The sequence below is a fragment of the Sinohyriopsis cumingii genome, chromosome 4, assembly GCF_028554795.1.
Source record: "Sinohyriopsis cumingii isolate HCF-2022 chromosome 4, ASM2855479v2, whole genome shotgun sequence".
In the NCBI taxonomy this organism is placed as follows: Eukaryota; Metazoa; Mollusca; class Bivalvia; order Unionida; family Unionidae; genus Sinohyriopsis; species Sinohyriopsis cumingii.
Window position 1 is genome coordinate 117,171,114 of NC_142964.1, and position 23,972 is coordinate 117,195,085.

General features: G+C 33.7%; 1 protein-coding gene across 2 annotated transcripts in view; it reads right to left on the minus strand.

Annotated features, from left to right (window-relative positions):
* LOC149801961 (organic cation transporter protein-like) overlaps window positions 1-21,786 on the minus strand; it is a 74,938-nt gene extending 53,152 nt beyond the window's left edge. The window contains exon 1 of one of the 2 annotated variants that reach the window (XM_089956359.1): window positions 21,675-21,786. The gene's annotated coding sequence lies outside the window, so the exon portion shown is untranslated. Of the gene's footprint in view, window positions 1-21,561; window positions 21,651-21,674 lie in introns of those variants that run through there. The other variant, XM_089956360.1, reaches the window with a different exon arrangement.
* Window positions 21,787-23,972: the final 2,186 nt, after the last annotated feature.

Sequence of the window (23,972 nt, forward strand, 5' to 3'; positions counted from 1 at the left end):
AGAAGAAAAAGTGGAATTTATCACTGCACTGATTCATAACAAGGAACATTTTATTTATTACTGTGTTGATTTGTTTCACTTTATTAATCATTCACCAGGTGATAATCTGAATGGACTGTATAAATTATACTGACATTTAGTGTTTAGATGTACAGATTTCCTTGACCAATTGATACTAGCTATCATACATTGATAAAAACAAAAGATTTGAATTTGACCTGACCAAATGCTGAATTTCAAGTAAGCTTTAAAATAGTTTTCTCCACATTTATTGTTACGAAGAAGAAGAAAAATCATTGAGCAAAAGATATTGTAACTGTCATTGTGTACGAAATATGGGTACCTGAAACTGATTGTAATATACCTGTATTACAAACTATGTCCTGCTTTCATTTCATAGTCAATAAAATGCTGCAATGTTTGCACTCAATAATGGTAAACTAATTAGTTAGTAAACAAGTTTGGATTAAATATTTCTTGTTCAGTTACAACAAATGGGACAAACCCGTACAAGATCACCAAATAATGCAAACTTTGGTCTCAAATGGAAATTGTTGGCTTTTTATTGTTCAATAGCAACAAATGATATGAAGCCATATAAGATCAAGAGCATGGCAGACTGATGTTTTCTTTAAACATTTCTTGCTCAATAACAGTAGCCATACAAGACCACAAACAATTCATAGTTGGGTCCAAAATTGAGTTTTACAAAGCCATACAAGACCACAAACAAAACAAAATTTGGTCTGAAACAGCATTGTTTTACGAAGCAATGCAAGATTAATCAAAGATAAGGCTTTCTTTGTTTTGGGCGGACTCTGTAATGGGCCAAATATGTTAATGGGAAATTTCTTAATTAAATTTGTATGGGCTGAATGTGTAATGGGCAAAGATCTCCAGTTACACCTATATAAACCGACTGATTCCGCACACAACGTTGTGGATGCAAAATTCAGTACACTGACATTATGACTCGTAGTTTCAAAATATGAAACTATTACGGGCTGCATCTGTGTTATAAAAAGGTTTTAGCATGTTTTATTATCTGTTGGCTATTACTGTCTTCCAGATGTCTTTGTTGTAATTTTACAGGACAATAAATAGTACATGATTTGGTGGACATGACGAGTTATATGCGTCACCAATATATCCTGTTCCTACAGTTTGCAATATTTTACAGATATATTTTGATTAAATTTTATTTTGTCTTTAATCAGTTCATAATGATGTATGTTTGTTGCTCCTAACTTTATTAAAATTACACACAGCTGCTTGAAGGAAAGTAATGATGACGATGTAACAAAATGGCGGTATGAAAATAGCCCAAAGTTTCTAATTATTTTGCTCTTACCAAAGGATGCAAACATTGTGATAGCTGATTGTGCATGCTGGACGTATTTTAATTATTACTGCAATTACATATCTGCATCTGGCCGTTCTTAGATAAACTTTGTCACTCCAAAGTTAGTAGCAGAGGTTCCCATGATCTCAGCCAAGCACTTTAATGAAAAAACCATCAACAGGTAGTAGAGAGCGATCACGGGCCCTGGGGTAAGAAACACCTGGGCCTCTCCTAGTTCTTGTTCAAACAAAATTTTTCTTTTATAATATTAAAAATTGTTACATACTCGGTTGCCATCCCTTCTTGTCGGCTCTGACCATCAACATGAATTGATATTTCACCAGGAAATTTTTGAATTTCTAGATTGGTATAAATTGGTTTATATAGGATGTACAAGCATACCAAATCACAGAACAACATAACAAAACAACATCAAGACAAAAAACATGGGAACATTACACATATAATCACAAGGAATGATGCAACATGCAGAACTTGTTCTTGAATTTAGGGATTCATTTTGGATATAATCATATTTATTTTGACGAGTATAACTATGTTTTAATGAGTATAATTGTGTCTATTTTACTGGGTGCAATTGTGTTTGTTTTAATGGGTACAATCATGTTGGTTTTAATGGATATAGTTGTGTTTTTTTTAATGGGTATAATCAAGTTTCTTTCAATGGGCATAAACATATTTGTTTTAATAGGTATAACTGTGTTTGTCTTAATGGGTATAAATGTGTTTTAAAGGTTACAACTGTTTCTTTTTATTGGTATAATCATGTTTGTTTTTATGTGAATAATCATTTTTATTTTTATGGGTATAATCATTTTTGTTTCAATAGGTATAATTGTGTTTGCTTTAATGGGTATAACTGTCATTCAATGAGTATAATCGTGTTTGATTTAATGCATATAATCATGTTTGTTTTAATGAGCGTATGTGTGTTTGTTTTAATGGTTACAACTGTCTTTTAATGGTTACAACTGTGTCTTTTAATGGCAAAAATCGTGTTTGTTTTAATGGGTATAATTGTTTTTGTTCTAATAACCATGTTAGTGATAACAGAAAATTAATTTGTGGGATATTATTTGTGCAATGATTTTGACGGTATTTTCTTCTTACTAGTGTACGCAAGTTTTCTTTAGTTAGTACTATAGCTGTTCTTAGCTAAACATGCTCTTTTTTAAGCACATGATTCCAACTAAGAATATATAAAAAAGCACTGGTACATATTCCTGTTTATAAATTGGACCATGCATTGTAATTCTTTTTCTCCACTCTTTTTCGAACTGATAGATTAAGATTTTTAAACGGACGATATATGTTTTAAAAAAAAAACTTGTCCAAAAGGATATCAAAAGCAGTTGAACTTTCGTAAAAATTATTATATAATCTCTCTAAATGTATTCATTTTGACCAAATTTTACAAGGATGATGCTAGAGTTAGAACTATTTGAATGAAATGCGAATATGGTGAATTACTGCTGTAGTTTTAAACTCAACTCCTTCATACCCCTCCTACCGACTGCTTGACCAAGATCAAAGTAGACTTACACCACAATGAATAACTGGCAAACAGGGTGTAACTTAGCTGTATTCTAACTTTCAAAATGTGAAACTCTGAATATGGGCTTAAGGGTCCACCTCCAAAGTTGTTCTAAAATCAAGTAATTTAAAGAGGTCTTCTCATTAAAGGAAATTTCAGTGGCCAATGACACAAAACTTCATAAAAAGAATATTTTTTAAACATTTTATAAATTTATAAACATTGATCAATTACTGGTATATAAAATTTTCAAAATATTAAAGAATATAAATAATTATTCATCTAAAGGGAAATATTTCAGAATGGAATATTTTTGGTATTACTGCAAATTAAACCACTCAAAAGTAGTCATTTATCCTAATCTTTTTACATTAGCAATAATTGCTATTTCTACTGTATGTATTATTGGTGTGCAAATGCAAGTTATCATTTTTTCTGTAATACCTTGTCTAGAAAATTAATATCTCTTTTGTGTACTGATGTGCTATGAACATTCAATGCCAACCAGAAGTAAACTATGGTACATTTTGTCCTTCGCTGCAAACACACACCCTCACTATGATAATGTTAGTGTATTTTCTTTATAAATAAAAAACACTGGTTGCAGTTCTGATGTTTGTTTATCATTCTGTGTGTGTAGACAGACTGCAGTTGGAAGCAAGCATGTACACGTACAAAAGTCTAGTTGCATCTATCCAACTGATTTATCTTTCTCAGTAAGAAAAACATCCCCTTTTCGCACATGTGTCCACAGAATCAAAACAATGGCACAATCTTAAAAATTGCATGGTCTCTATATATGGAAGGAAATAAGCCTGACTCTTAATATGGTATGTATTGAAAGTAAAATTATTTTGGCCCTTTCTGCATACTAGTACATGACAAGAAATTGTTTAGAATGTGAGAGTGGAAAGAATATGGTGCACACTCAAAGAAGAAATAGTACAGTCTGGATACAGTGTATGTGGATTAATGACTGTACCAAAAAAATTATTTACTGACATTAGAAAGTGACTATGATGTAACACAGCTGGTTTGTTTACAATACCTACATGTACTACTTGGAAAGAGTACAACACAGTAATTGGAGGTACACATCAAAAAGAAAGTACAAAAACAATATTATGCTGAAGTAAACACAAATATTATATAAATCTATGTAACACAAAATTTTATACTTACTACCAGAGGAAAGTCATAGTACTGTATGGAAGGATTCAGTACTAAGTTACATATTAAAAACACAGCTCTATAGGGTACTGTATTTTACTCCATTCTGTGACCACAAAAGAACTCCCCAATAACTTACCGGTATTGAGTCAAATGTCAATCATGCCTCTAAAATCATGTCAAACATCTTAGTGACCAAGACCAGTACAAGGTGCATTAGATTATGGCTTACAATGAATGTTCTCGCAGTGATCAAGAATATGTAATATCATTTCAAATGTGCATGGAACATCTGGAACTTCAGCTGATAGCATAGTTTCTATTGATTGAACAACCAACATAAAACACTGATAGTAATTATGGCTGAAACAACTCACTTGATTCAATAACATTATTTTAATGGCTGGGAACACTGCAAGGTCCATGCTAGAGGGCATTTCAGGTGAAACAGTCATCCCAGTGCCTGGCATTTCACCCAAATATGCAGAGAAAGCAACTTTGTTTTACTTTAACTGGCATCTTTGCTCCCCATCAAACACACTGCTAAATGCTTTTCAACTTAACAAATAAGCCTATAAACACTTTTCTATTCTCAGTTCAACTTAAACTTGGTGTCTTTTTTCTATTAAATGTGGAAAACTGGTGTAGCTTATTTCATAGAATGTCATACACATAATCCAAGTCATGGGTTTGATATATATCCAGGCCAGCATAGGTCGAATGCCTTGGTTTGTCTTTGGCAAAATGATATAATGTGCAATGAAAATCAAACCGCCAAACAATGAGCAATATACAACAGTTTAAACATAGTATTTCATTATTTTTAATAAACTTTTGTATTCATTGAAAGAATATTTACGTCTACAATGACATTTCAACCTACAAGCTTCCCCAACAAAAACAGATGCATGAAATTTCTAAAGTGAGTAAAATTCCATATATTTATAGCCCAATAAAACTTACTCTATGCAGGGCCAACGCAAGTTTGCACCAGACAAAATGGCATCCCAGAAAGTTGCATGTATCAATTGGCCCTTATGACAGCCCTGATTCTGTGCAACTATACAGGCTGACTGCTAGTAAAGTAAAGCACGTTTTCAAGGCTGTAATGTTTACACATGTAAATGGCAGTTTAATTTACTGCCTGTAAACATTTTAAAAAATCAATAACCATGTAAATATGCATGCAGGAACCAGTCATTCAAATTTCTATATATGTAATGAAGATGACTTTTTATTAGGATTTTTCCAAAACCCCTTCTTCTTTTACATGTTTGTTAACATAACTCCATTTAAAGTCTATAAGCCACAGAAGAGTTTCTTAGCCATGTTAGCTCTGACAAAAGCATCATTATTCAAACTATGCATGTCTAGGCAGTACATATGGATTTATTCAAGATATCTTATTCTGTTTTAGGCCAAGAAAAACTGTGTTTTCTTTTGCAGTCATTTTAAAATTAGGGTTGGCAGGTCATCTTTTAAAACATTAAATATATTTTTTTAAAAATGTTATTATTATTTCATTTTCTTACCATGGGGCCAAAAAGTGCTAGGGTCTGTAAAAGGAAACTGGGATGGTCGGCCGACCAGAAAAACATATTTTTCTGTTTTGTCTTCTCAAATGCATACATATAAAGTAGCAGTAGGAAATATAATCTTATTCATACCATTATGATTCACCTAACCTGTCAGAGATATCCAACAAAACAGGTTTTACAAACTGGATCCTGGAGAAAGGTACATCTCAAATGAAACAACTGCAAGTCAAGCAAGCGGTGGCATGCACATTACCAACATCTCGCATATCAATAGCTGTCAGCTGTGAACCTAATGTAAAACATGGGAGTAAAGTTGAGATACAATTCGGTTAAATTAAATGGCACAATTTCAGTTATTATATACTGTGTCCATGATTAGAAATTCAAGTAAATGTTTTAGCTTCAAAAGTTTATTTCATATTTCATCCTGTAGAAGCAGGAAGAATTTACTTTGACCTCGGTAACTGTTGCACGTTTTCAATAGTAACCAACTTTTGAGGCTACCGTATTTTGCAAGAATAAAATCAAACAATTACGCAGAATCAAATCAAAAAGGAGATTTAATATTTCCATAGAATTTCATGAATATTTAGTTTCTTTTACATCATTTGAATCAACAGTTTACTAAAACGACTGGTTTCAATAAACTGAAACACTTTAAAGGAGACTAGAAATCAAAATTTTCCTTCCACGTATGTAATTCTCTACAGATTTTAATTCGACTGTCATGTTTATAAATTAAATATCGTAAGCGGGTAGTGATTTTATTGCATGGAAGATACCACGATTCCGTAAATTGCCGAGTTTTTCCGAGCTTTAATGAGACGACAGATCACGTGGTACCGTGACGCCATACTAGCCAGTCCTCGAATACAAACATAAACATTGGCGAGCGAGGCAGACGGAAGGAGACCATTTTGGGTTGCACATTCAAAACTTGAATCTGCAGTCTGATATAATAGTTTATGTACTGTACTGGTCAGTGCTAAAAGATTTTTTTTAGGCACAGGCCCCGGGCTGGTGACTTAAATAAACTGAAGCCTGACTGAAATTCCACAAGCCCTGACAGTTCATAGGTCTGTCAACTCTCAAGCCGGGAGAAAAACCTCCCGATTTTGGGGGTATTTCCTCATCTACATCCCGATCTCGTAATATCTCTAAATTTTTCGCAGCCGGGAGAAAAACCTCCCGATTTTGGGGGTATTTCTTCATCTACATCCCGATCTCGTAATATCTCTAAATTTTTCGCAGCGAAGTTCCGATTATTACATTATGTCTGTCAATTTTCATTTGTCAGAAGAAAAAAAACCCAACCCCAAACCATTTATAAATAGATATAACGTATGCAATCCACAGTCTAAACTGCCACACTGCAGACACCGAAGTGATATAACTGAAAAATTGTTAAAACTACGTTAAAATTCAAATCACACGCACACACGTCTAAATCCGGCACTGGACGAAATAATTAATATCACACAACCGTTTTTTTTTTTTTTTTTCTTCTTCAGTAAATAGAACCTGAAAATTAAACATTATTCAAGTAAATTTCAGATGTTTTTACACAACTACAACAGTACTATAGTATAAAAAAATTAAAAGAATAAAATTGTCACCAATTAGCTTAAATGAATGGTCACTGTGAAATTTTCTCTGCAAACAAAATCGCATCTCCATTTCCGCCAAAGAAACTCGGCCAGTTAACACGTGACATTCCTCTACCGTATATGTAAAGTTTAATTACCATGATTAAATTACAAGGAATAAAACAAAATATACCATGCAGTATATGTGGCCTTTAAGAACTAATTCTAAATAAATATTTTGTTCAGCAAACAGTGTGTTACATGCATTAAGACTTAAACCTGAAGTCCATGGCATTGTAAGTAACAACAAAATAGGCATCGTTTATTTTGGCAATTTATTGCTGGAGCTTACACATACACACACTGTCGAACATGGTTTCTTTGAAGTATGTCAGAAGGGCAGTCCTTTTCACAAGATCAATGCAAGGATAAGGAGTATGTTCATTAGTCCCACCGGCTTTATTGTTTGCGTACTTAAATCAAAACTTTAGCTATTTTGCAATTTAGCCAGAGCTGACCAGAATATGCAAAATGGGCTTGTCCTGGGGGAATAATAAGGCATATCACATGGAGAAAAGGTACGTCCCATGGGCGCTTGCACATTGGGGCAAGGGGTTGGGGGTTGGGTCAATAGTCCCCCCCCCCCCCAGTTTATATTGTCAGCCATTTAATGTGAAACTTTGACCTCTTTTCTTTTAATCGCTACTATTTAAACTGCCCAAGGAATAGTTTTATATCAGTTCCAATCATTACAGATTACCGTTTATACGTACTACATGTATACAATGATTCTTTTTTTAAATTTGTAATTTTTATAAGATTACTGAAAATTGTGTTTTCTCGAAACACGACAGGTTTAGAATATTATTTTTGACAAAGCCTCCATTTAATTAAAATCAAATCTAAATTTCACCTTGGACAGTAGCGATTTGATTTAGATTGTGCCGTGTTAAGGCATGTATGTCAACATCTTGAAAATACATTTACTAATTTCACCAGCGCGATCCAAGCTTCCTCAGGCAAACAATTTTTGTTTCGACAAGCCTGACGGGCACCTCACTTTGAATACAGGATGGGCCGGAACTAAAACCAGAGGGGCCCAGGGTGTCGGGCTATCAGATTTATTTTTAGCACTGCTGGTGTAGATAAAAGATCTGTGAATTGCTTATTGCATTTTGTGGTCACTTACTCGGCCTTCTGCCTATTTTCGTAACTCGCACGTTTAACACTTTTCCCAGGATTTAAAATATTCAACATTATGTCTGGAACAGCGCCAACTTTTAGTCTAGGCCTAGCATTTGCGTATCCTTGAGCTGCCATTTTTTCAGAATCCCACTCGTTACAGTCCTTTGAGAAATGTAACGAGCAGATAGTGCTGTATGGTGTTGCTTTGAAATCAACTCGTTTGTAATAATGTATCCATTCTTTCATTATGCCTTTATCTTTCGGAAAAGAAAAAAAAAATGTTGTCCACAGGCTTTTCTTAATGTTCTATTACACCCGTAAGCAACGCAAAACGGTATTGTCTTTTACTCTGCCAACTCCCACTTGTGCTGCTGGAGTCGCTACTATGACGTCACATCCCGAAAGTAACCGAATAGGCGCGGAAATTTTGCATACGAGGTCACGGAAATTCAGCTCCTAGAAGATAGGCCAATATTTCAATATTGGCATTACGGTCGCAGATGATACTTCAGAATAAGGTTTTCTGCTATAGTACTTTTATTATTATTCTATATTTCCATTGGTTTCTGGTCTCCTTTAATTCAGGATCAGTCTATGCTCATTTCTCCTGATCTTCCCACTACTTCACTTTCATGATGGATAGATGTCACTTTTCCTGCAAATTTTTAGTTCCTTTTGAAGCCTTACTATGCTGTTCAATTTGGGACTACATGCTAAACGTATTTCTTTACTAGTTACTAGACATTTCTGAGACTTAAGCTAAAACTGAAACTAATTTCTAACCCAGATAAAGCACAATTTGTTTTCAGATGATACTGAAGTTCAAGCAATCAAGATTCTCTGTGGCTACATTTATTATTTTTCCTGAAATACTTTATCTGAACAACATTCTCTTCTGTAGTCTATAGCCTTTGAGCAGTAAAATTTGATGCTTCTGGTCTTTCTTAGAAGGAATATGAAGGCAATGAAATCAGTTCTCTCCAAAAATCCAATATATAAATCATTGTTTATACCCATCTTTGTCATCCAGAACAATAATAGTAATATCTTCCATTCATAGGTAACATGCTTCACTTTCTGCACAAAGTTATAGCTTTTGATATAATTAAACAGATGATCTTCATAAGGTGGAGACCTACAAATGAAGCCCAAGCAGGGGTTGGATATTTATAGTTTACCAGTACCTTTAAAGAATATCAAAATATGAATGCAGAATTTCATCAACATTCTATAAAAATTTAGAGGGGCATCATTCTATCTGACTTTGAGCTTCAAGGTTACAGTATCTTGTCTAATTTATTTAATTACATGTATCTTGCTTTCATTTCTGCCAAGACACTGGAAGAAGAAACCAATGACGATATTCCATAAACTTATTTTCATTTCAGCTTTAAGCAGGACACTACAACATACCACATTCACATTTTTTGTAAAGTTTCATAACTTCTTTGTAGCAGGTTCAGGATCAAAGCCATTAAGTTCTTGACAACCGTCCTCCATCACTCTAATTAGTTTCGTAACAGTTCCTTGTTTGAAGCATCCACTGCCTTTTGCCCTGATATGATTATCTTTGCAATGATATGATTATGTGATAAGAATCTTCTCTCACAAGTCTCGGATATTATAGGTGAATGACTGCTCAGGTGGCCTAGTGGTTAGAACGATTACCTTGGATGCGGAAGGTCATGGGTTTGAACCCCAACAGAGTCATACCAAAGACTTATAAAAATGATATTAACAGCTATGCCCTCAGCATTAAGACATTATTATTAGGACTGGTTGGCAAGGTGTCAGGATAATGTGACTGGGTGGGACATCATGCTACATGTCAGTGACATGATGCCCCAGTGCTAGACATCACTATAAACTGCCACACTGCAGACATTGTAGCAATATGACAGCAAACATTTTAAAGCTACGTTAAAAATCCAAATGCAAATCACAAACACACACATATTATAGGTGAAATCAGCAAACTCTGTGGAGACAAGTCAAAGTGCATAAGGCACGGTTAGATGAAAAATTAAATTTTAAAACTTGATGGGTTTTTTAATTGGTTTACTCAAGGTTTTAATTTTTTTGAGGTTCATGATTCAAAGCGGTTACAAGATTATCTCCATGCTGTGTGTAACAATAGAATTTTTACAATCTATTCTTTGAGACTGAAGCAAATGGACTCTGACCTGTGCAATGATGATGCAACAATGATATGCCACTATGGGTCTATCAAATGAATGAAAGAATAAAATGACTGAATATCTTCAGTTTTACAGAATTCATGTGCTTTTGACCACTATGCTAGCCTAATGAAAACGTACACAAAAGCATATTTTTGTGGGGTCAGAGTAGAGCCAGTCATTATTTTTTCAAATTATGTTTTTTTTTATATTAAAATGATCTTTCCTTTAGTTTGTTTTAGGTGTCTAAAGTCAAAATTGTTAGGTTTTTTTAAGTTTTAAGGTCCACTTCTAACCTGATAAAATTAATAATGTTTCATTATTGTACTGTTTAGATGGTCAATTTAAATGTCTTATTTCATGATTCTGTTGTAGTGTAGCTGTGTGGGGTTGCTGGTAGAGCAAACAAACAAACATCTAGGTTACATATTTATTTAATTCAAATTCAAAAGCTCTCTCTAACCATTTCTGCCTCTGTATATATATATATATATATATATATATATATATATATATATATATATATATATATCAGCCTAGCAGACTTCACAGGAAACATCCTGATATCATATTTCTATAACTGGCTTGATTGTTTCTGGTACACAGATCTGTGTTTCCTACATTAAACTAAACATTTGATATCTCACTAATGAGTTGTCTAGAAGCTGATTTGAAAACATATAAATGATTATAATATATCTGATCAGACTCACACTCACTTTCAACCTCTTCCTCAAAATATAAATGTTAAATAAATGTAGTTTAAGTGTAAGAGTTGGCAAAGATTGTCGGAGTTCAAGTATAAAATATCTATTTCTTTAAAATCTATATATATAAGTTACTATTGCTAATTAGATAAACTTAATCTACTATCGTATCTCTAATATCATCAGCATTTTCAAAATCTAAAACTAATTTAAGTCCTGTAAATAATCATTGAATTAATTTGCATAAACACAAAAGCCTGGTCTCACTTACATAGACCACAGAGCTAGACCTGTTAAACCAAATGATTAATGTCCATACGGCCATGGGATGAGTGTGCTGTAAAGGTTCTACTTGTATTGTTTTGGAAGATGTGGATTCTATTCAACATGACTATGTACAAGACTAGAAAATTGGAAAACTGTTAAATCATATAAAAAGTCCCTACTACAATTCTCTCTGTCTCTTTGACAGTGTTTTCTTTCTCAACACTAGATGCAGTAACTACTTTCTGTTAGCCAGATTTGTGAAAATCGTGCTTATCTGCTGTCTTGGGTTTGGCAGAAAAGGAAATTATGTAATGATGGCAATGAAAGCGTAAGTGAAAAATATCTAAAAACCGAATGTATATATCTGTAGATGAAAGAAAACTGCTGACTTTGATGGTGATTTATGACAATTAATATGGAAGTTCCTCCAAAGAAATATGCAAGTGTTCTAAACATTGCAAGAGGATTTAAATAAAATCTCTTGATCAAAACATTCACTATACACCAATAACTAACAGACCTTAATCTCCTTGTCTAAGATTTAACCTCTGTGGCTTCACCTAATCCCCTTACAATGACCTGAACTTTGATAACCTGCATAGAAATGGATTAAATAAAGAGAAGTTTGCCCAGAAAAATATCTGCACACTGTGGACTCAGGTGTTGTAATTTGTATGCATCCATAATTTCAATTACACACACTTCTTCAGCGTCCTGAAGAACCCTAATACTTAAATGAATGACCAATCAAGCCAGTGAGTTTTGTCTTGAAGGAATGATTCGGACAACAACCTGACTGACCCTGGTTAATCAAATTATTTCTGGATAAAATGTGCCGAAAACAAATCTTCCAGGAATTTTGCTAGCAATTGGTAGAACTGAGACAGATCTATAGTTATTGACACTCCATTTGTCTCCTGGCTTATAAAGGGAGGTACTTTTGCTTTTGTCGCTTTGTCTACAAATATATCTGTTACTATGGACTATTCAATCTGTAAATAGTTTTAAGACTTTTACAGACAGGCCATCTAAACCAAAAGTCTTTAAATAAGACAATTTTATAATTTCTTTTCATATAATATTTCAAACAACATCTGGTAAAGGTTCATTAGATAATACATTCAATACCAGGTAGCAATGAACCAAAGTCCTTACCAAAATGTAACCAAATACTAAAGAAACATTTTTTATGAAACTATTTGCAATTTTCATAAAGTATCAAAAGCTCTGACATCAATAGTAAAAAGATTAGTATAGGATAGTAGAAAATCTTTCCATTTTTTCAACACTTTTTTTTGCTGGATAACTGTTGAAAAACTACAGTTAAATAATTTCTTCCACAGTCACAGCTCTAATTTTTACAAGAACCTGATTTCATAATCTCTACAAAAGCCCAAACAATTTTTTACATGTATCTTTCCTGTCTATTGTTATGATCGGTGCATAGGATATCATTAATAATCCACTTCTACAATTTGATCTAATTCGACATTCTTTTAATACATACATGGATATATATAAGTATTTTGGTATGTTTTAATGCAGATCATCATCAATAAAAATCCTTAAAACACGGTAAATTGGCTCCTTCATTTATATTTTGGACTATTCAACAACAACATATAACTTTATTGTCACAGGGCTCGAAATTAGCGCTAGTCTGCTAGCCAGAGGCTAGTAGATTTCCTGTCGGACTAGTAACTATCATAATGTTAATACATAGACCGATGGGCTAGTAAGTTTCAGTTGTCAACAGTCAGCGTTTGTTTATGCCATTCCCTAATAAAGACTTTACTTCAGCAGATGTTCTGTAGAATCAAAGCAGTGACCATTGTAAACACAGTCGTAAAATATTAGCATGAGAAGATGAAGTCAATTTCTGCCTCGGAAAGGTGCGTTTCTATAAGAAGAAACCATCCGATTTTGTGCATTTCACTTAACAGTGCCAATTATGGTTCTGTCAGTAACAATGGAAATTTGGTAATTGATCCTAATTAATCTAATAACGAATTAAATGAAAAATGACATGGTATCACACTTTATTCACTTGACCACAGTAACAAACTACACAGCGGTATACCACACAAAAGAACATGGCAAAAACTATTCAAAGATCCCATGTTTGTTTGTTTAAGGTTTTTTGGTTAATTTTTTGGGGGGCTCGCTAGCCAAACACACCAAAAGTCACAAATGGGAAACTGCATATTGACACATTTTTTCCATACAACTACTTTTTCTATGATAATAAGAATAGTTTTTGTATTTTTTCCCTAACAAGAATGAACAAATAATTGAATACACGTGGAGATATCCAAGCAGAATGCTGTACATTTGTTGCAAAATAAAATCTCTGAGCATTGGCATCTAAGATTTGAAAATTTGCCGCCTTATTAGTAATTTCAACAATACATTGAGGTCTGATTAATTAGGAACAATTACCAAACTTACGCTATTAAAGATGAGACCATAATTGGAGCGTTGAAATACAATGAGCCAAGTCAGATAATTCTTTTGATGGGAATACACCTTTTCCAAGTGAAACTAACATTATCTTCTCATGCTAATATTTTATAACAGTGTTTACAACAGCCACTGTTTTGATCCTGCAGAACATTTCACTGCAGTCAAGTCTTTATTAAGGAGAGGCATTTAATTGTAGGGGAGGGGGGCAAAGGCACATGTTTTGAAAAGTGTTTCTTGCTCTGACTTTTTGATATAAAGGACACTGTGCCATTCCTTTTCTTACTTTAAATAATTCGTATCAGCTATACTGTAACATCTCATATTTCAACGCAAGGCACAATTCCCTCCTTCTAAGACAGGCAAAATGTGGCATTTAATAGATGGTGTTCAGCCACCAGAAAAAAGCAAAAGTTGAATGAAAATGACATAAAAGACAGGAATAATTCTTATGATAGTTAAAATCATAACCGAACATTTCAGAAGACATGGAAAAAGACAAGGAATGGCTGAATTATGATGAGGAAAATAACATAATGTGGTGTAACTGGTGTACGGAATTCACAAAAACAAACAGAGAGAAAACATCCAGTTTTGTTGCAGGTTGTTCGAACTTTAAAAATGAATCAGTTAACGTACATGAAAGCTGTGGGCAACACAGAAAGTGTTCAGAGAGAAAAGCAGCTATGCAGATACCACCAGAAGAATTGACCACTGGTAAGATCTTGGAAAGCTTAAATCGGAATGTGTTTGACCGGCATGTTAATTTGTTTAGAAATTATCATAAAGAACAGAAGACCCTTTGCTGATTTTGTATGGATGTGTCAGCTGGATGAGATGAAAGTAGTTGATATTGGAGAGACTTACAGGAATGATAAACAGGTTGTTATATTTACTCACTACATGGCTGAAAGTGAAAGGCAGAAATATGTCAAAGGTGTGAAAGAAACAAGGTTTCTTGCAGTAGTGTGCAACGGTTGTACTGACAGTTCAATTCAGAAGGAGGAAATTGTTTATTTAAGAACTTGCAAAGGAGGAAAGAATAAATCTTTGTTCCTAGCAATTGATAATGTAGAGACGGCAGAAGTGAACCTGAAGGTGATCACTGCTGCACTGCAATGTTTTAGGGAGACGGGTAAGGAGACCAGAACAAACCCCATATGGACCCCGAGTGCAGGTGGAGAACGAGAAAGGACACCTGGATCCCTTTCTGAAATTGGATCTAGGTTATCTTGAGAAACAAAAAATGTGAATTGACTGATTGATGATTTGAAGCAGGATTTATACTTCTGTACTTCTGCATTTCATATGATAATGCTATTTATGAAATAAAAAAGTTGTTAATGTTAATCTCAATACAAGTGTGTGACGTTGTTTTGTGGCCAGGACTAGTAGATTTCTCAGTATACTAGTCCTTCTGGCTACAAAGAAATTTGTGTTAAATTCGAGCACTTCTTAAGTGTCTGACCCTTAATACTTCCTTCATGTTCAGATGGGCAGTTATCAAACTATATGTGAATCATGTGATCAGAGCATGCCTTGCCCCATCCACAATGTAGGGGTACTAATATTAGTTCCCATCCACAATGTAGGGGTAATAATATTAGTACCCATCCATGATGTAGGGGTATGAATATTAGTACCCATCCATTATGTAGGGGTAATAATATTAGTTCCCATCCACAATGTAGGGGTAATAATATTAGTTCCCATCCACAATGTAGGGGTAATAATATTAGTACCCATCCATGATGTAGGGGTACTAATATCAGTACCCATCCATGATGTAGGGGTACTAATATCAGTACCCATCCACAATGTAGGGGTACTAACATTAGTACCCATCCATGATGTAGGGGTAATAATATTAGTTCCCATCCATGATGCAGGGGTACCAATTATTAGTTCCCATCCATGATGCAGTGGTACCAATATTAGTACCCATCCATGATGATGGGGTAATAATATTAGTACCCATTTGATGATGGGGTAATAATATTAGTACCCATCCATGATGTAGGGGTACTAATAAAGTACTATGTCAATGCAAGTACAGCAGGCAATCAGAAGATGAGACACAATATGGTGAATTGTTATTATAGATATTTGGGGTGATTCTGTAGACAGGATGATGTTAAGTACTATGCTTATAACTATGCATCTCATTAAGGGCTATAATTTGGTAATGCACAATTTAGTACAGGTGGGTGGGGGATGGTTCTTTTTTAAGACAGATAACAATTGTGGTAATAGTGGTGTCCCATTTATTAAAATCAAGTATCCTGCAACATTTAGCAGTGTGACTGTGTGTGTGTGTATGAAAGAATAACTTATAATAAAAATATTCCATACTTTTTTTGACATGACTTTGATGCAGTGTACAGCATTACGAGACCATGTCATGAGAATGAAAAGCCACTGACAGATATGAATAATCCATTTAGGAACAAAAGGTGGATTTTGTATAAAAATTAGAGAAATTAAATATCATATTTTTCTGCACATACTGTTTGCAAAAAAAAAAGGTTTCTAGTCAGTCCTGAACAACCTTGACAGTAGTTCCAAAATAACATTAGGGAGGCCTGTATTGTCCACAAGCATCATTTAATGATGATGACAATATGACAATTCTCCACATATTTTTGGCAAATATACTGATGTCAAAATTTTTCATCCCAGACATTAAGATGATGCCAAAATGAACAGTCTGGAATATTATTATATTCTTTGCTCATATCTTTCTGTACATGTAATGTGTTCTATCACAATTGGTAATTCAGTTTTCTATCATTTATTAATTAATGAATCTTGATTTTAAATCTATAACAACTTTCTCTGTATCCTTGTAGACAAACTGTACAAAATTTAGGACTTGTGTGTAAATTTATGTAGACCACCAGCCACATTAAGCTGCCTCCCTGTACCCTGCCCTTTAAAGCACCCCATGCCTTTACAAATGAATAGACTGTACAATAACAACTAATTAATTTACCCAGTGTCAGATGTCATACACAAAATCATATAAATAGCTCTGTATCTCCTTCTGGCTGTTAATTCCTTTCTATCAGAAATACAGAAACATATCACTAAATCGCTACTAATATGTATATAACTGATCATACAAATAAGTATCAACTCTTTCGATATACGTGGCTTATTCAATACACCAATGAATCAACTACAGAAAAGCAGATGGTTACATAAATGTCATGTTCATAGTCACTAAGCATGTTATGCTATACTTAGTTTAAACTACACGATTAGTGACAATTGTAACATCCAAAAGAACTGAATAAGTATTGTATTCTATAGTATACAACTGCATATACAGCTTACTGAATAAGTACTGTATTCTATAGTATACAACTGCATATACAGCTTACGGAATAAGTACTGTATTCTATAGTATACAACTGTATATACAGCTTATGGAATAAGTACTGTATTCTATAGTATACAACTGTATATACAGCTTACAGAATAAGTACTGTATTCTATAGTATACAACTGTATATACAGCTTACGGTATAAGTACTGTATTCTATAGTATACAACTGTATATACAGCTTATGGAATAAGTACTGTATTCTATAGTATACAACTGTATATACAGCTTACAGAATAAGTACTGTATTCTATAGTATACAACTGTATATACAGCTTACGGTATAAGTACTGTATTCTATAGTATACAACTGTATATACAGCTTACGGAATAAGTACTGTATTCTATAGTATACAACTGTATATACAGCTTACGGAATAAGTACTGCATTCTATAGTATACAACTGTATATACAGCTTACGCAATAAGTACTGTATTCTATAGTATACAACTGTATATACAGCTTACGCAATAAGTACTGTATTCTATAGTATACAACTGTATATACAGCTTACGCAATAAGTACTGTATTCTATAGTATACAACTGTATATACAGCTTACTGATCAGACCATAACTGTGTTTTTGTCTTAATCTGAATCACACTCTTGCTTTGCATGAAATGGCTTCTCACACCCTAACAGAAATGCATACCATAATTACAATAGTTCTCATACTTACCAATTCAAGATCATATAAGATCATATATATATATATATATATATATATATATATATATATATATATATATATATATATATATATATATATATATATATGTCCCATTTATGCATAAATATAAGAATTTTTGGGATATGTAGCTAATGGCAAGTACTTTTCATTATCTTTTGATGTGCATTAAGAATGAAAGACTGAAGATAACTAAATATATCAACTCTGGCAAATTAATATTTAGAGAACTTCATGTGGTGAAGAGAGGAACAGAAGTAAAATATAAACAAGCAAACAAGTCATTTTATAGTATGTATTACAGGAATATTTCGGATTTCTCTTATTATCAGTACCAACCACAAATACACTTTCAATACGGAAAATTGTACATATATAGCTACTGGGTTACAGGTATGTGTGTAATGTGACTGTCAGCCAATGGACCAGTTTACTTGAAGACCAATATGGCAGCACCCATTACATGGCAGTGATGTTTGCCCCATGTGTTCTACACAAAGCGTAATGTATATGAAAAATGTAACACTCAAATCATCTTGACAAGTCTTCATGCAACAGGATAATTACAATGCAATAGCTTGATACTACGTCAATGCTGTGATCTAATGTGCCTAAAATGCAATATCAAATTGCCATTTTTTGCTCATATAAATACATTTTCCACAAAACAGATTGCCCCAGAACATTTAAATGACAGTTTCTTTAAGTTTAAAAATCTAACATTTTTCACTTCTTACTATTCTTGGGATCTGGCTATATCAGACCTACCCCACCCACGGTTAAAACTACACACATTACCAATCTGAACAGGCTATAAATTCTTCTGCTATAAGGAAACACAATGGCATCTATACAAGTGAATGCTGCAGCACTGATAGCAGAAATACAATACAAATCAGCTGCTTCCAATTACTATGACTTTAGGCCTGAAGCAGAATTAGGAATTGGGAGTAACCATAGTATTCGCCTACTCTCCCATTTGTTTGTACACCCCCAACTGATTAAAAACAAAAAGCATCAAGAATAAAAACAAATGCACAAAACTAGTCATTTTGTTCATTAATTTATAATTTCTAACCTGACTGTTGCCATGGGGTCCCTAACACTTGATTTTTTTGGTGTTTCAAAGCAAATGGAAGCTCCTGATGTAAACAAGGAGATAGACTGTTTGCTATCCTTATCTGGTTTTCTAGAAGAGTCCATTTCAGTTAAAAAAAATGTAATCTGCATCAATATCTAGTTAAAATAATTCTAAAATAAATAACAAATGAATAGGAGTAACATATGTATGCATGCATTCAAAAGGAATACATGTCAATTCATCCCACTGCAAAATCGCTCCCACTTTTCAAAAGATCACCCCATTTCAAAATCACATAGTCAAAAACTCACCCATTTAAAAATCGCCTTCACCACAAATATTTTCAACTTCTTTATAAAAAAAATTAATATATACTAAATTCACCTTTAATGTTGTTTCTCTGATTAACACAAAACAAAGGTTTGGCCTAACTACTTTAATGGCTAGGTCAAGACTCTCACAAACAGAAAACATGTCACACCAGTTTCTTACGTTAATGTTATCATAAGACACAGGGTCATAACTGAGTATAGAGCCTGGAGTTGACCTTATGTGACCTGTAACTGTCAGATCATTTGTAGAAACTGAATGTTAGAACCGTATATTACCACACCGAAGAAAGAGTTAGAAAATAAACACGTGGTTTTAAAGTGATTCTTATGAGAAAGTATTATTTTATGCACACCCTTGTCACGCAATGAAACAACAATTTCCGTTTGCTCAATTGAATGCCTTGCATTGTTCCAAGATACAGTCAGTGTTCGACTGAAAATGGCATCAAGGGCAAAAAGAAATTAAAATAGATCTGAAACAAATGAAATTATCTTTTGGACCCCATTTCTGCCCAACCAATGATAATAGTAACATTATCGAACCAGTGGAGCCATCATCATCCAAAGATGAACTGACAGTCACTCGTAACATAAAATATAATTTTGTGCAGCAATGGTTGAAAACATACAGCTGGCTACATTTTCAAAAAGAAGTCAAGTCAATTCTTGGTCCAGAACTGGATCTTAACCACCTTTAGGAATAGGCTTGGGATTGAGAAACAGAGAAATCTGATGCTTAACAATATTGTATGATGTGTTTTGTGATTTGGATTTTTAACATAGCTTTAGCAATTTTTCAGTCATATCATATGATGTCTGCAATGTGGCAGTTTATAGTGATGTCTAGCACTGGGGCATCATGCCGCAGACATGTAGCATGATTTCCCACCCAGTCACATTATCCTGACACCAGGCCGACCAGCCCTAACACTAACCTCTTAATGCTGAGTGCCAAGTGAGGCAGCTGTTAATACCATTTTGTAAGTCTTTGGTATGACTTGGCCGGGGATCGAACCCATGACTCACACATCTGAGGCAGACGCTCTAACCATTAGGTCACCGGAGCAGTGTCTTATCAAGTTTGACGGGGAAGATAGAAGTACTTTCAATTTTGAGTAACTGAAGAAAACAGAAGAGAGAAGAATCTATAAACTTGAAAATATGAAATGATTTGTTAAACTGTGAACAGTTTACTGAGTCAGAGTTACATTCAGAAGACTTCCTCATTGAAAACACGGCATGATGTGTGGGATAAGCTCTTCTCTGCCTGCTAGTCAGATTAATACATTAAGTCACTACTACCTTGTGTAGTGTTTTCCTGTATAAAAATGTTTAGAAAGCATGCCTTGGCTTTAGTTACGTTATATAACTAATATTTCTGTCATGTATTTCAACAATAGAATTTTTTTAAAAAACTACTGAAGACTGATCATCGGCTTGAATAAGACTCATAGCTTTGGATTTTGACTCAGTGTTTTTTTTGTCATGATGAGTCAAATGACTTACATGAATCCATTAGTAGATAAAACACTCAAGTACATGGGAATTTTAACTGAAACTGCGTGGCAATTTTGTGAAAAACGGAGGCGTTTTTTATTGGTGGCAATTTTGCAATGGGGGTGAATTTGTGAAAAGTGGGAGCATTTTGTTTGGAAGCGGTTTTGCAATGGGGCGATTTGGTGAAATTTTTTGCGTTTTTGTCGGGGGCGAGTTTTCAGTAGGGCGTTTTCGCCTGTTTCTGTTCAGAGACGTACAGATCTACAAAATTTACAGTTGTTTAGACTGACAAAGATGGCGATCTACATTACATACGTTGCTCGAAGACACAGACGGCTCATGCAAATATGGCGACCGTGTTCCTAAAGAAACTAGTTTTTTTTTTTAATTCGAAACGCTCGCAATTTGACATTGTTTTGGACCCCTTGGCGACAATCATGTGAGAACTTATAAAGCAAATAATGAAATTACTAAATTCTGTGCATTTGTATATCCTTGATGCATTCTGTTTTTAAAATCTGTCAAGGGGTACAAACAAATGGAATGGTGTGAGAATAACTATACCAATGATAGGGAACACCACCAGTCACCTCATGGTCTACTACTCATGGTCCACCTGACAGTCACCGCCAAACCACACGGCCCCTGTTTACTCGAACAGAATCAGTTTCTTCTCGACTATCAACTACCTCTACCCGCTTACCTGTCGCCTATATATATAGTCCATAACTTACGATGAGTCAAAAATAAAAATAGAGTTTGACATTGCACCATGCACGTGAACCTTCTACTCGTACATCAACAATAAAAAAAAAAAAAATTCCGCTGTCTGATACTGTGATATTTGTCAAACCTTTCATGGACATATAATATAATGTAAGAACCAGACAACCAACAAAGTCAATACTAATTTTAAAGACAAACTACAATAAGAAATACGAAAACGGAATAAGATTTCAGTTGACACGAGTAAGCTGAAAATGCGGTTTACGTAATTTTAACATTACTTAAACATTTCAGTAGTGGCACTGAGATGCCAGCAAAGAATTGTGTACTACTGGACCAGTCGTACTATGTAAACAATAAGAGAAAATGTATCTTTTGTTTATATATATATATATATATATATATATATATATATATATATATATATATATATATATATACACACACACACACACACACACTAGATAACATAACGTCGGCGTCACGGAATTGTGTGCGCAAAGTTTTCATTATATTCTTTTTTAATATAAGTGTCCAGTTGCCACTTACATCATAATCTAATGTGAATGTTTTAGATCTGGCAAAGTATTGCAACATAGTTTTACTTAGTCCGATAAATAACTCAACCCCACAAATCTGTGCTGGTACTGATGGACGAGAATCCATATCATCACGGGTGAAGGGCTGATTTATCGGCTATGTTTTACTCACTTGGTGGACTGACTTGCCGCAGGAGTGCAAAAGAGTAGCCTTTAAGAACTCACCTCGTGTTTTCTATGCTTTCTCAGGAAGTTATCTTTTTCACGATACCAATCTGTCAGTTGTAAGGATGGATAAAAATTTCAGACGTTTTTATTTTCTTTCTTTCATCTGTATATAATAATTAGTCACTTTAAATCTTTCGGAATTTATCCTAAATTTCTATTGGTCAGACAACTTTCACATAGCAAAATGCCATTAGATTTAAGATAGCATGTTTCAGGATACAGTCGTATTTTTATATGAATTGACAAGTTGCGCAGGATCATATACGTTGTGTATAGTAAACAATGACAAAAGTTGCGGTTATTCTGTTTCCAAAAGAATTCATGTATGAACTTGTTTTTTCTTTAATATAATTCCATATCGTAATTCTTAATGGAGAACAGTTTAAATATTTCACAGGTCTTTTTGTGTACTAAAAGACCTAATACTATAATCCATGTTTTGTTATGTATACAATCTGATGCGTAAAGATACATGGTCAACGTGTTGAAAAACTTATCAATACATTGTTCTGGAAATTGGTCCTGTCATTGAAAATGGAAGTATTTAGTGTACCTGCAAACTAATCTTGGAGAGTATTTGTTTAATCTAAATTAAAATCTAAATTAAGTAGCAGACTGGAATTTGATCAATAGCTTGGCGGTATCAGAACTGCATGTTAAAGTGTGACAGACTTCATTACTCTACACATAAACATTTGAGACAAATTACGCCATTTTCAAACTGGTCTTTGTCTCATGACTAACAAAAACACTCAGTCTATCCTGTGTCAGTCGGTGTCTAGATAAAATGTATATATCCGTATAGGTTCGAACGGGATAAAAGTGTTTTCATCATTACTTGCCTTGAAGAAAACAGAATAAACGTCTTAGTTTGTAATTTGTGGATTTCAAACATAACAAACTATATTATCCAATGTTTAAGAAAAGATACCTATTGACAGATTAGAGGTACTGTTGTTATCTATAAAATATGTAGCATCAACGCTGATAGCAACGTGGTTAGAACATCAAAGTTCAAAGAAGGCATACACAATGTGTTTTTTTTTTAATATAAACATACAAACTTCTATACGGCTACATTTACAATACAATATCACGAACTCGAAAGCATTAAAAAGGTAATATAATACATTTTGACCAAAAAAAATATGAAAAGCAAAGATTGATTTAAATTAGTACATGGTGTATTTGCATACTAAGTGCCTATTTTTGAATGAAAGATAGGAACGGTAAAAGTCTCCATAAAGCTGAATTATTCATGAGTTTCAAAAGCTTTCAGAAACATTACATATTATTTTTCTTTTATAAAAAGTTAAAATAAACGTTCCTATTGTAAATGGCATTCCTGTTCACTTCTTGATAACAACTAACGAAAATTTATCAAACATAAAATATTTTAAAGATAATTTTGTTACAATTTGAAATTACTGACAAAGAAGTGTAAATCAATATATCTATAGTACAATTGTTTACACAGTCAGTTAGGGGAATAAATGAAACGGAAAAAA